Source organism: Pseudophryne corroboree, chromosome 1, assembly GCF_028390025.1.
Source record: "Pseudophryne corroboree isolate aPseCor3 chromosome 1, aPseCor3.hap2, whole genome shotgun sequence".
Lineage (NCBI taxonomy): Eukaryota > Metazoa > Chordata > Amphibia > Anura > Myobatrachidae > Pseudophryne > Pseudophryne corroboree.
Genome location: NC_086444.1, coordinates 1006586836 through 1006600423, shown reverse-complemented (window position 1 = coordinate 1006600423; position 13588 = coordinate 1006586836). Strand labels below are relative to the sequence as shown.

Here is a 13588-nt window from a genome sequence, read left to right as displayed (position 1 = left end):
CTATACCTTGTTTGGGACTCAAGTAATGTAAAAACATATTTAAGTGGCAGTCAGGCAAAAAAAAATGTTGAAATGTCAACTTAATACTTTACCTCAGGAAAGTACAGTATCAGTGGCAGGTTTTGACTGCTAATTTGATAGAGAATTAAACAGGATAAAATCACTATACATGAAGGATGAATGCTTTATTCCTAACTAACTTTGATAAATAAGGGAGTATTGGGCATTAACATGGCAGAATTACAATTTTTTTGGTGCAGACATGTTTTGAACTCATACTGATTTTGCAATTAGTCCATAAGGCATACATGCATTCAGAACATCTGAGCCCACTGACCTAAAAATCAAATATTTTATTTTATTGCCAAAATGTATCTCAGTTAGTTTTCAGAAATTATTAATATTGGTTTGGTGACAATTTGTATTTTAGTTCTCTTTGGCTTCCATAAAACAATGTCACAACTGGATTTCAATATATACTACTCTGACTAGCACGAACAATAGTGGAGCTTTAGGATGATCAAAGTTTCTTTTTAAACATGCTCACAGATTATACCTACAGTATGTAAACTCTCTATTTATGCCCTGACTAATAACTCCAAACCTTTACCATAAAGAAACAGACTCATCTTCACCTCCTGCAGGACAAAAATCAGTTGTTGAGCATTCGAGTACATGTCAAGAGGTCCCTGGTTCAAACCCAGGTGCCCCCTATAATTTGCTTTTAATGTATAGCGTCCCTTTGCAGTCTATACCTCGTTTGGGACTCAAGTAATGTAAAAACATACTCAAGTGGCAGTCAGGCAACAAAAAATGTTGACATTTCAACTTAATACTTTACCTCAGGAAAGTACAGTATCAGTGGCAGGTTTTTACAGCTACTTTTGATAGAGAATTATATAGCATAAAATAACTGTACATGAAGGATGAATGCTTTATTCCTAACTAACTTTGATAAATAAGGGAGTATTGGGCATTAACATGGCAGGATTCAAAATTATTTGGTACAGCCATGTTTTCAACTCCGACTGATTTTGCAATTAGTCCATAAGGCATACATGCATTCAGAACATCTGAGCCCACTGACCCAAAATTCAAATATTTTATTTTCATAGCAAAAATGTACCATGATAAAATAGTTTCCAGAAATGATTAATATTGGTTTGGTAACAATTTGTATTTTAGATCAGTTTTGCTTCAATAAAACAATGTCACAACTGGATTTCAATAAATCCTACTCTATCTAGCACTAACTATAGTGGAACTTTAGGATGATCAAAGTTTCTTTTTGAGTATGCTCACAGATTATACCTGCAGTATGTGAACTCTCTATTTATGCCCTGACTAATAACTCCAAAGCATTACCATAAAGAAACAGACTCATCTTCACCTCCTGCCGGACAAGAAATACAGTACAGTAACCTTTACATCAAGGCTGCAATGTGTATTTGCTTATAGTGAGAAAGAGCAGGGGGTATAGCTCAGTGGTAGAGCATTCGACTGCAGATCAAGAGGTCCCTGGTTGAAATCCGAGTGCCCCCTATTACTTGCTTTTAATGTATAGCATCACTTTGCAGTCTATACCTCGTTTGGGACTCAAGTAATGTAAAAACATACTCAAGTGGCAGTCAGGCAACAAAAAATGTTGACATTTCAACTTAATACTTTACCTCAGGAAAGTACAGTATCAGTGGCAGGTTTTTACAGCTACTTTTAATAGAGAATTATATAGCATAAAATAACTGTACATGAAGGATGAATGCTTTATTCCTAACTAACTTTGATAAATAAGGGAGTATTGGGCATTAACATGGCAGAATTCAAAATTATTTGGTACAGCCATGTTTTCAACTCCGATTGATTTTGCAATTAGTCCATAAGGCATACATGCATTCAGAACATCTGAGCCCACTGACCCAAAATTCAAATATTTTATTTTCTTAGCAAAATGTACCATGATAAAATAGTTTTCAGAAATTATTAATATTGGTTTGGTAACAATTTGTATTTTAGATCAGTTTTGCTTCCATAAAACAATGTCACAACTGGATTTCAATAAATCCTACTCTGACTAGCACTAACTATAGTGGAACTTTAGGATGATCAAAGTTTCTTTTTGAGCATGCTCACAGATTATACCTGCAGTATGTGAACTCTCTATTTATGCCCTGACTAATAACTCCAAAGCATTACCATAAAGAAACAGACTCATCTTCACCTCCTGCAGGACAAGAGATACAGTACAGTAACCTATACATCAAGGCTGCAATGTGTATGTGCTTATAGTGAGATAGAGCAGGGGGTATAGCTCAGTGGTAGAGCATTCGACTGCAGATCGGGAGGTCCCTGGTTCAAATCCAGGTGCCCCCTATTACTTGCTTTTAATGTATAGCATCACTTTGCAGTCTATACCTCGTTTGGGACTCAAGTCATGTAAAAACATACTCAAGTGGCAGTCAGGCAACAAAAATTTTTGAAATGTCAACTTAATACTTTACCTCAGGAAAGTACAGTATCAGTGGCAGGTTTTGACTGCTAATTTTATAGAGAATTATACAGGATAAAATCACTATACATGAAGGATGAATGCTTTATTCCTAACTAACTTTGATAAATAAGGGAGTATTGGGCATTAACATGGCAGAATTACAATTTTTTTTGGTGCAGCCATGTTTTGAACTCATACTGATTTTGCAATTAGTCCATAAGGCATACATGCATTCAGAACATCTGTGCCCACTGACCTAAAAATCAAATATTTTATTTTATTGCCAAAATGTATCTCAATCAGTTAGTTTTCAGAAATTATTAATATTGGTTTAGTGACAATTTGTATTTTAGTTCTCTTTGGCTTCCATAAAACAATGTCACAACTGGATTTCAATATATACTACTCTGACTAGCACGAACAATAGTGGAGCTTTAGGATGATCAAAGTTTCTTTTTAAACATGCTCACAGATTATACCTACAGTATGTAAACTCTCTATTTATGCCCTGACTAATAACTCCAAACCTTTACCATAAAGAAACAGACTCATCTTCACCTCCTGCAGGACAAGAAATACAGTACAGTAACCTTTACATCAAGGCTGCAATGTGTATGGTCTTATAGTTAGAAAGACCAGGGGGCATAAATCAGTTGTTGAGCATTCGAGTGCATGTCGAGAGGTCCCTGGTTCAAATCCAGGTGCCCCCTATAATTTGCTTTTAATGTATAGCGTCCCTTTGCAGTCTATACCTCGTTTGGGACTCAAGTAATGTAAAAACATACTCAAGTGGCAGTCAGGCAACAAAAAATGTTGACATTTCAACTTAATACTTTACCTCAGGAAAGTACAGTATCAGTGGCAGGTTTTTACAGCTACTTTTGATAGAGAATTATATAGCATAAAATAACTGTACATGAAGGATGAATGCTTTATTCCTAACTAACTTTGATAAATAAGGGAGTATTGGGCATTAACATGGCAGAATTCAAAATTATTTGGTACAGCCATGTTTTAAACTCCGACTGATTTTGCAATTAGTCCATAAGGCATACATGCATTCAGAACATTTGAGCCCACTGACCCAAAATTAAAAAAAAATTATTTTCTTAGCAAAAATGTACCATGATAAAATAGTTTCCAGAAATGATTAATATTGGTTTGGTAACAATTTGTATTTTAGATCAGTTTTGCTTCAATAAAACAATGTCACAACTGGATTTCAATAAATCCTACTCTATCTAGCACTAACTATAGTGGAACTTTAGGATGATCAAAGTTTCTTTTTGAGTATGCTCACAGATTATACCTGCAGTATGTGAACTCTCTATTTATGCCCTGACTAATAACTCCAAAGCATTACCATAAAGAAACAGACTCATCTTCACCTCCTGCAGGACAAGAAATACAGTACAATAACCTTTACATCAAGGCTGCAATGTGTATGTGCTTATGATGAGAAGGAGCAGGGGGTATAGCTCAGTGGTAGAGCATTCGACTGCAGATCGAGAGGTCCCTGGTTCAAATCCGGGTGCCCCCTATTACTTGCTTTTAATGTATAGCATCACTTTGCAGTCTATAGCTCGTTTGGGACTCAAGTAATGTAAAAACATACTCAAGTGGCAGTCATGCAACAAAAAATGTTGAAATGTCAACTTAATACTTTATCTCAGGAAAGTACAGTATCAGGGGCAGGTTTTGACTGCTAATTTGATAGAGAATTATACAGGATAAAATCACCATACATGAAGGATGAATGCTTTATTCCTAACTAACTTTGATAAATAAGGGAGTATTGGGCATTAACGTGGCAGGATAACAATTTTTTTGGTGCAGCCATGTTTTGAACTCATACTGATTTTGCAATTAGTCCATAAGGCATACATGCATTCAGAACATCTGAGCCCACTGACCTAAAAATCAAATATTTGATTTTATTGCCAAAATGTATCTCAATCAGTTAGTTTTCAGAAATTATTAATATTGGTTTAGTGACAATTTGTATTTTTGTTGTCTTTTGCTTCCATAAAACAATGTCACAACTGGATTTCAATATATACTACTCTGACTAGCACGAACAATAGTGGAGCTTTAGGATGATCAAAGTTTCTTTTTAAACATGCTCACAGATTATACCTACAGTATGTAAACTCTCTATTTATGCCCTGACTAATAACTCCAAACCTTTACCATAAAGAAACAGACTCATCTTCACCTCCTGCAGGACAAGAATTACAGTACAGTAACCTTTACATCAAGGCTGCAATGTGTATGGTCTTATAGTTAGAAAGACCAGGGGATATAAATCAGTTGTTGAGCATTCGAGTGCATGTCGAGAGGTCCCTGGTTCAAATCCACGGGCCCCTATAATTTGCTTTTAATGTATAGCGTCCCTTTGCAGTCTATACATCGTTTGGGACTCAAGCAATGTAAAAACATACTCAAGTTGCAGTCAGGCAACAAAAAATGTTGACATTTCAACTTAATACTTTACCTCAGGAAAGTACAGTATCAGTGGCAGGTTTTTACAGCTACTTTTGATAGAGAATTATACAGCATAAAATAACTGTACATGAAGGATGAATGCTTTATTCCTAACTAACTTTGATAAATAAGGGAGTATTGGGCATTAACATGGCAGAATTCAAAATTATTTGGTACAGCCATGTTTTCAACTCCGACTGATTTTGCAATTAGTCCATAAGGCATACATGCATTCAGAACATCTGAGCCCAATGACCCAAAATTCAAATATTTTATTTTCTTAGCAAAAATGTACCATGATAAAATAGTTTTCAGAAATTATTAATATTGGTTTGGTAACAATTTGTATTTTAGATCAGTTTTGCTTCCATAAAACAATGTCACAACTGGATTTCAATAAATCCTACTCTGACTAGCACTAACTATAGTGGAACTTTAGGATGATCAAAGTTTCTTTTTGAGCATGCTCACAGTTTATACCTGCAGTATGTGAACTCTCTATTTATGCCCTGACTAATAACTCCAAAGCATTACCATAAAGAAACAGACTCATCTTCACATCCTGCAGGACAAGAAATACAGTACAGTAACCTTTACATCAAGGCTGCAATGTGTATGTACTTATAGCGAGAAAGAGCAGGAGGTATAGCTCAGTGGTAGAGCATTCGACTGCAGATTGAGAGGTCCCTAGTTCAAATCCGGGTGCCCCCTATTACTTGCTTTTAATGTACAGCATCACTTTGCAGTCTATACCTCGTGTGGGACTCAAGTAATGTAAAAACATACTCAAGTGGCAGTCAGGCAACAAAAAATGTTGAAATGTCAACTTAATACTTTACCTCAGGAAAGTACAGTATCAGTGGCAGGTTTTTACAGCTACTTTTAATAGAGAATTATATAGCATAAAATAACTGTACATGAAGGATGAATGCTTTATTCCTAACTAACTTTGATAAATAAGGGAGTATTGGGCATTAACATGGCAGAATTCAAAATTATTTGGTACAGCCATGTTTTCAACTCCGACTGATTTTGCAATTAGTCCATAAGGCATACATGCATTCAGAACATCTGAGCCCACTGACCCAAAATTCAAATATTTTATTTTCTTAGCAAAAATGTACCATGATAAAATAGTTTTCAGAAATTATTAATATTGGTTTGGTAACAATTTGTATTTTAGATCAGTTTTGCTTCCATAAAACAATGTCACAACTGGATTTCAATAAATCCTACTCTGACTAGCACTAACTATAGTGGAACTTTAGGATGATCAAAGTTTCTTTTTGAGCATGCTCACAGATTATACCTGCAGTATGTGAACTCTCTATTTATGCCCTGACTAATAACTCCAAAGCATTACCATAAAGAAACAGACTCATCTTCACCTCCTGCAGGACAAGAGATACAGTACAGTAACCTATACATCAAGGCTGCAATGTGTATGTGCTTATAGTGAGATAGAGCAGGGGGTATAGCTCAGTGGTAGAGCATTCGACTGCAGATCGGGAGGTCCCTGGTTCAAATCCAGGTGCCCCCTATTACTTGCTTTAATGTATAGCATCACTTTGCAGTCTATACCTCGTTTGGGACTCAAGTCATGTAAAAACATACTCAAGTGGCAGTCAGGCAACAAAAATTTTTGAAATGTCAACTTAATACTTTACCTCAGGAAAGTACAGTATCAGTGGCAGGTTTTGACTGCAAATTTTATAGAGAATTATACAGGATAAAATCACTATACATGAAGGATGAATGCTTTATTCCTAACTAACTTTGATAAATAAGGGAGTATTGGGCATTAACATGGCAGAATTACAATTTTTTTGGTGCAGCCATGTTTTGAACTCATACTGATTTTGCAATTAGTCCATAAGGCATACATGCATTCAGAACATCTGAGCCCACTGACCTAAAAATCAAATATTTTATTTTATTGCCAAAATGTATCTCAATCAGTTAGTTTTCAGAAATTATTAATATTGGTTTAGTGACAATTTGTATTTTAGTTCTCTTTGGCTTCCATAAAACAATGTCACAACTGGATTTCAATATATACTACTCTGACTAGCACGAACAATAGTGGAGCTTTAGGATGATCAAAGTTTCTTTTTAAACATGCTCACAGATTATACCTACAGTATGTAAACTCTCTATTTATGCCCTGACTAATAACTCCAAACCTTTACCATAAAGAAACAGACTCATCTTCACCTCCTGCAGGACAAGAAATACAGTACAGTAACCTTTACATCAAGGCTGCAATGTGTATGGTCTTATAGTTAGAAAGACCAGGGGGCATAAATCAGTTGTTGAGCATTCGAGTGCATGTCGAGAGGTCCCTGGTTCAAATCCAGGTGCCCCCTATAATTTGCTTTTAATGTATAGCGTCCCTTTGCAGTCTATACCTCGTTTGGGACTCAAGTAATGTAAAAACATACTCAAGTGGCAGTCAGGCAACAAAAAATGTTGACATTTCAACTTAATACTTTACCTCAGGAAAGTACAGTATCAGTGGCAGGTTTTTACAGCTACTTTTGATAGAGAATTATATAGCATAAAATAACTGTACATGAAGGATGAATGCTTTATTCCTAACTAACTTTGATAAATAAGGGAGTATTGGGCATTAACATGGCAGAATTCAAAATTATTTGGTACAGCCATGTTTTCAACTCCGACTGATTTTGCAATTAGTCCATAAGGCATACATGCATTCAGAACATTTGAGCCCACTGACCCAAAATTAAAAAAATTTATTTTCTTAGCAAAAATGTACCATGATAAAATAGTTTCCAGAAATGATTAATATTGGTTTGGTAACAATTTGTATTTTAGATCAGTTTTGTTTCAATAAAACAATGTCACAACTGGATTTCAATAAATCCTACTCTGTCTAGCACTAACTATAGTGGAACTTTAGGATGATCAAAGTTTCTTTTTGAGTATGCTCACAGATTATACCTGCAGTATGTGAACTCTCTATTTATGCCCTGACTAATAACTCCAAAGCATTACCATAAAGAAACAGACTCATCTTCACCTCCTGCAGGACAAGAAATACAGTACAATAACCTTTACATCAAGGCTGCAATGTGTATGTGCTTATGATGAGAAGGAGCAGGGGGTATAGCTCAGTGGTAGAGCATTCGACTGCAGATCGAGAGGTCCCTGGTTGAAATCCGGGTGCCCCCTATTACTTGCTTTTAATGTATAGCATCACTTTGCAGTCTATACCTTGTTTGGGACTCAAGTAATAAATACATACTCAAGTGGCAGTCAGGCAAAAAAAATGTTGAAATGTCAATTTAATACTTTACCTCAGGAAAGTACAGTATCAGTGGCAGGTTTTGACTGCTAATTTGATAGAGAATTATACAGGATAAAATCACTATACATGAAGGATGAATGCTTTATTCCTAACTAACTTTGATAAATAAGGGAGTATTGGGCATTAACATGGCAGAATTCAAAATGATTTGGTACAGCCATGTTTTCAACTCCGACTGATTTTGCAATTAGTCCATAAGGCATACATGCATTCAGAACATCTGAGCCCACTGACCCAAAATTCAAATATTTTATTTTATTAGCAAAAATGTACCATGATAAAATAGTTTCCAGAAATTATTAATATTGGTTTGGTAACAATTTGTATTTTAGATCAGTTTTGCTTCAATAAAACAATGTCACAACTGGATTTCAATAAATCCTACTCTGTCTAGCACTAACTATAGTGGAACTTTAGGATGATCAAAGTTTCTTTTTGAGTATGCTCACAGATTATACCTGCAGTATGTGAACTCTCTGTTTATGCCCTGACTAATAACTCCAAAGCATTACCATAAAGAAACAGACTCATCTTCACCTCCTGCCGGACAAGAAATACAGTACAGTAACCTTTACATCAAGGCTGCAATGTGTATTTGCTTATAGTGAGAAAGAGCAGGGGGTATAGCTCAGTGGTAGAGCATTCGACTGCAGATCGAGAGGTCCCTGGTTGAAATCCGGGTGCCCCCTATTACTTGCTTTTAATGTATAGCATCACTTTGCAGTCTATACCTTGTTTGGGACTCAAGTAATGTAAAAACATATTTAAGTGGCAGTCAGGCAAAAAAAAATGTTGAAATGTCAACTTAATACTTTACCTCAGGAAAGTACAGTATCAGTGGCAGGTTTTGACTGCTAATTTGATAGAGAATTAAACAGGATAAAATCACTATACATGAAGGATGAATGCTTTATTCCTAACTAACTTTGATAAATAAGGGAGTATTGGGCATTAACATGGCAGAATTACAATTTTTTTGGTGCAGACATGTTTTGAACTCATACTGATTTTGCAATTAGTCCATAAGGCATACATGCATTCAGAACATCTGAGCCCACTGACCTAAAAATCAAATATTTTATTTTATTGCCAAAATGTATCTCAGTTAGTTTTCAGAAATTATTAATATTGGTTTGGTGACAATTTGTATTTTAGTTCTCTTTGGCTTCCATAAAACAATGTCACAACTGGATTTCAATATATACTACTCTGACTAGCACGAACAATAGTGGAGCTTTAGGATGATCAAAGTTTCTTTTTAAACATGCTCACAGATTATACCTACAGTATGTAAACTCTCTATTTATGCCCTGACTAATAACTCCAAACCTTTACCATAAAGAAACAGACTCATCTTCACCTCCTGCAGGACAAAAATCAGTTGTTGAGCATTCGAGTACATGTCAAGAGGTCCCTGGTTCAAACCCAGGTGCCCCCTATAATTTGCTTTTAATGTATAGCGTCCCTTTGCAGTCTATACCTCGTTTGGGACTCAAGTAATGTAAAAACATACTCAAGTGGCAGTCAGGCAACAAAAAATGTTGACATTTCAACTTAATACTTTACCTCAGGAAAGTACAGTATCAGTGGCAGGTTTTTACAGCTACTTTTGATAGAGAATTATATAGCATAAAATAACTGTACATGAAGGATGAATGCTTTATTCCTAACTAACTTTGATAAATAAGGGAGTATTGGGCATTAACATGGCAGGATTCAAAATTATTTGGTACAGCCATGTTTTCAACTCCGACTGATTTTGCAATTAGTCCATAAGGCATACATGCATTCAGAACATCTGAGCCCACTGACCCAAAATTCAAATATTTTATTTTCATAGCAAAAATGTACCATGATAAAATAGTTTCCAGAAATGATTAATATTGGTTTGGTAACAATTTGTATTTTAGATCAGTTTTGCTTCAATAAAACAATGTCACAACTGGATTTCAATAAATCCTACTCTATCTAGCACTAACTATAGTGGAACTTTAGGATGATCAAAGTTTCTTTTTGAGTATGCTCACAGATTATACCTGCAGTATGTGAACTCTCTATTTATGCCCTGACTAATAACTCCAAAGCATTACCATAAAGAAACAGACTCATCTTCACCTCCTGCCGGACAAGAAATACAGTACAGTAACCTTTACATCAAGGCTGCAATGTGTATTTGCTTATAGTGAGAAAGAGCAGGGGGTATAGCTCAGTGGTAGAGCATTCGACTGCAGATCAAGAGGTCCCTGGTTGAAATCCGAGTGCCCCCTATTACTTGCTTTTAATGTATAGCATCACTTTGCAGTCTATACCTCGTTTGGGACTCAAGTAATGTAAAAACATACTCAAGTGGCAGTCAGGCAACAAAAAATGTTGACATTTCAACTTAATACTTTACCTCAGGAAAGTACAGTATCAGTGGCAGGTTTTTACAGCTACTTTTAATAGAGAATTATATAGCATAAAATAACTGTACATGAAGGATGAATGCTTTATTCCTAACTAACTTTGATAAATAAGGGAGTATTGGGCATTAACATGGCAGAATTCAAAATTATTTGGTACAGCCATGTTTTCAACTCCGATTGATTTTGCAATTAGTCCATAAGGCATACATGCATTCAGAACATCTGAGCCCACTGACCCAAAATTCAAATATTTTATTTTCTTAGCAAAATGTACCATGATAAAATAGTTTTCAGAAATTATTAATATTGGTTTGGTAACAATTTGTATTTTAGATCAGTTTTGCTTCCATAAAACAATGTCACAACTGGATTTCAATAAATCCTACTCTGACTAGCACTAACTATAGTGGAACTTTAGGATGATCAAAGTTTCTTTTTGAGCATGCTCACAGATTATACCTGCAGTATGTGAACTCTCTATTTATGCCCTGACTAATAACTCCAAAGCATTACCATAAAGAAACAGACTCATCTTCACCTCCTGCAGGACAAGAGATACAGTACAGTAACCTATACATCAAGGCTGCAATGTGTATGTGCTTATAGTGAGATAGAGCAGGGGGTATAGCTCAGTGGTAGAGCATTCGACTGCAGATCGGGAGGTCCCTGGTTCAAATCCAGGTGCCCCCTATTACTTGCTTTTAATGTATAGCATCACTTTGCAGTCTATACCTCGTTTGGGACTCAAGTCATGTAAAAACATACTCAAGTGGCAGTCAGGCAACAAAAATTTTTGAAATGTCAACTTAATACTTTACCTCAGGAAAGTACAGTATCAGTGGCAGGTTTTGACTGCTAATTTTATAGAGAATTATACAGGATAAAATCACTATACATGAAGGATGAATGCTTTATTCCTAACTAACTTTGATAAATAAGGGAGTATTGGGCATTAACATGGCAGAATTACAATTTTTTTTGGTGCAGCCATGTTTTGAACTCATACTGATTTTGCAATTAGTCCATAAGGCATACATGCATTCAGAACATCTGTGCCCACTGACCTAAAAATCAAATATTTTATTTTATTGCCAAAATGTATCTCAATCAGTTAGTTTTCAGAAATTATTAATATTGGTTTAGTGACAATTTGTATTTTAGTTCTCTTTGGCTTCCATAAAACAATGTCACAACTGGATTTCAATATATACTACTCTGACTAGCACGAACAATAGTGGAGCTTTAGGATGATCAAAGTTTCTTTTTAAACATGCTCACAGATTATACCTACAGTATGTAAACTCTCTATTTATGCCCTGACTAATAACTCCAAACCTTTACCATAAAGAAACAGACTCATCTTCACCTCCTGCAGGACAAGAAATACAGTACAGTAACCTTTACATCAAGGCTGCAATGTGTATGGTCTTATAGTTAGAAAGACCAGGGGGCATAAATCAGTTGTTGAGCATTCGAGTGCATGTCGAGAGGTCCCTGGTTCAAATCCAGGTGCCCCCTATAATTTGCTTTTAATGTATAGCGTCCCTTTGCAGTCTATACCTCGTTTGGGACTCAAGTAATGTAAAAACATACTCAAGTGGCAGTCAGGCAACAAAAAATGTTGACATTTCAACTTAATACTTTACCTCAGGAAAGTACAGTATCAGTGGCAGGTTTTTACAGCTACTTTTGATAGAGAATTATATAGCATAAAATAACTGTACATGAAGGATGAATGCTTTATTCCTAACTAACTTTGATAAATAAGGGAGTATTGGGCATTAACATGGCAGAATTCAAAATTATTTGGTACAGCCATGTTTTAAACTCCGACTGATTTTGCAATTAGTCCATAAGGCATACATGCATTCAGAACATTTGAGCCCACTGACCCAAAATTAAAAAAAAATTATTTTCTTAGCAAAAATGTACCATGATAAAATAGTTTCCAGAAATGATTAATATTGGTTTGGTAACAATTTGTATTTTAGATCAGTTTTGCTTCAATAAAACAATGTCACAACTGGATTTCAATAAATCCTACTCTATCTAGCACTAACTATAGTGGAACTTTAGGATGATCAAAGTTTCTTTTTGAGTATGCTCACAGATTATACCTGCAGTATGTGAACTCTCTATTTATGCCCTGACTAATAACTCCAAAGCATTACCATAAAGAAACAGACTCATCTTCACCTCCTGCAGGACAAGAAATACAGTACAATAACCTTTACATCAAGGCTGCAATGTGTATGTGCTTATGATGAGAAGGAGCAGGGGGTATAGCTCAGTGGTAGAGCATTCGACTGCAGATCGAGAGGTCCCTGGTTCAAATCCGGGTGCCCCCTATTACTTGCTTTTAATGTATAGCATCACTTTGCAGTCTATAGCTCGTTTGGGACTCAAGTAATGTAAAAACATACTCAAGTGGCAGTCATGCAACAAAAAATGTTGAAATGTCAACTTAATACTTTATCTCAGGAAAGTACAGTATCAGGGGCAGGTTTTGACTGCTAATTTGATAGAGAATTATACAGGATAAAATCACCATACATGAAGGATGAATGCTTTATTCCTAACTAACTTTGATAAATAAGGGAGTATTGGGCATTAACGTGGCAGGATAACAATTTTTTTGGTGCAGCCATGTTTTGAACTCATACTGATTTTGCAATTAGTCCATAAGGCATACATGCATTCAGAACATCTGAGCCCACTGACCTAAAAATCAAATATTTGATTTTATTGCCAAAATGTATCTCAATCAGTTAGTTTTCAGAAATTATTAATATTGGTTTAGTGACAATTTGTATTTTAGTTGTCTTTTGCTTCCATAAAACAATGTCACAACTGGATTTCAATATATACTACTCTGACTAG

General features: G+C 35.5%; 10 non-coding genes across 10 annotated transcripts; all 10 read left to right on the top strand.

The window, feature by feature from the left end:
* Positions 1–1470: 1470 nt before the first annotated feature.
* Positions 1471–1542, top strand: TRNAC-GCA (transfer RNA cysteine (anticodon GCA)). The gene has a single exon. It is a non-coding gene; the product is annotated as a tRNA-Cys (tRNA).
* A 756-nt stretch (positions 1543–2298) lies between these two features.
* Positions 2299–2370, top strand: TRNAC-GCA (transfer RNA cysteine (anticodon GCA)). Its single transcript has one exon. It is a non-coding gene; the product is annotated as a tRNA-Cys (tRNA).
* A 1586-nt stretch (positions 2371–3956) lies between these two features.
* Positions 3957–4028, top strand: TRNAC-GCA (transfer RNA cysteine (anticodon GCA)). Its single transcript has one exon. It is a non-coding gene; the product is annotated as a tRNA-Cys (tRNA).
* Positions 4029–5611: 1583 nt separating this feature from the next.
* Positions 5612–5683, top strand: TRNAC-GCA (transfer RNA cysteine (anticodon GCA)). The gene has a single exon. It is a non-coding gene; the product is annotated as a tRNA-Cys (tRNA).
* Positions 5684–6440: 757 nt separating this feature from the next.
* Positions 6441–6512, top strand: TRNAC-GCA (transfer RNA cysteine (anticodon GCA)). The gene has a single exon. It is a non-coding gene; the product is annotated as a tRNA-Cys (tRNA).
* A 1583-nt stretch (positions 6513–8095) lies between these two features.
* TRNAC-GCA (transfer RNA cysteine (anticodon GCA)) lies at positions 8096–8167 on the top strand. The gene has a single exon. It is a non-coding gene; the product is annotated as a tRNA-Cys (tRNA).
* A 753-nt stretch (positions 8168–8920) lies between these two features.
* On the top strand, positions 8921–8992 carry TRNAC-GCA (transfer RNA cysteine (anticodon GCA)). The gene has a single exon. It is a non-coding gene; the product is annotated as a tRNA-Cys (tRNA).
* A 1506-nt stretch (positions 8993–10498) lies between these two features.
* Positions 10499–10570, top strand: TRNAC-GCA (transfer RNA cysteine (anticodon GCA)). Its single transcript has one exon. It is a non-coding gene; the product is annotated as a tRNA-Cys (tRNA).
* A 756-nt stretch (positions 10571–11326) lies between these two features.
* Positions 11327–11398, top strand: TRNAC-GCA (transfer RNA cysteine (anticodon GCA)). Its single transcript has one exon. It is a non-coding gene; the product is annotated as a tRNA-Cys (tRNA).
* Positions 11399–12984: 1586 nt separating this feature from the next.
* On the top strand, positions 12985–13056 carry TRNAC-GCA (transfer RNA cysteine (anticodon GCA)). The gene has a single exon. It is a non-coding gene; the product is annotated as a tRNA-Cys (tRNA).
* The last annotated feature ends 532 nt before the right edge of the window (positions 13057–13588 follow it).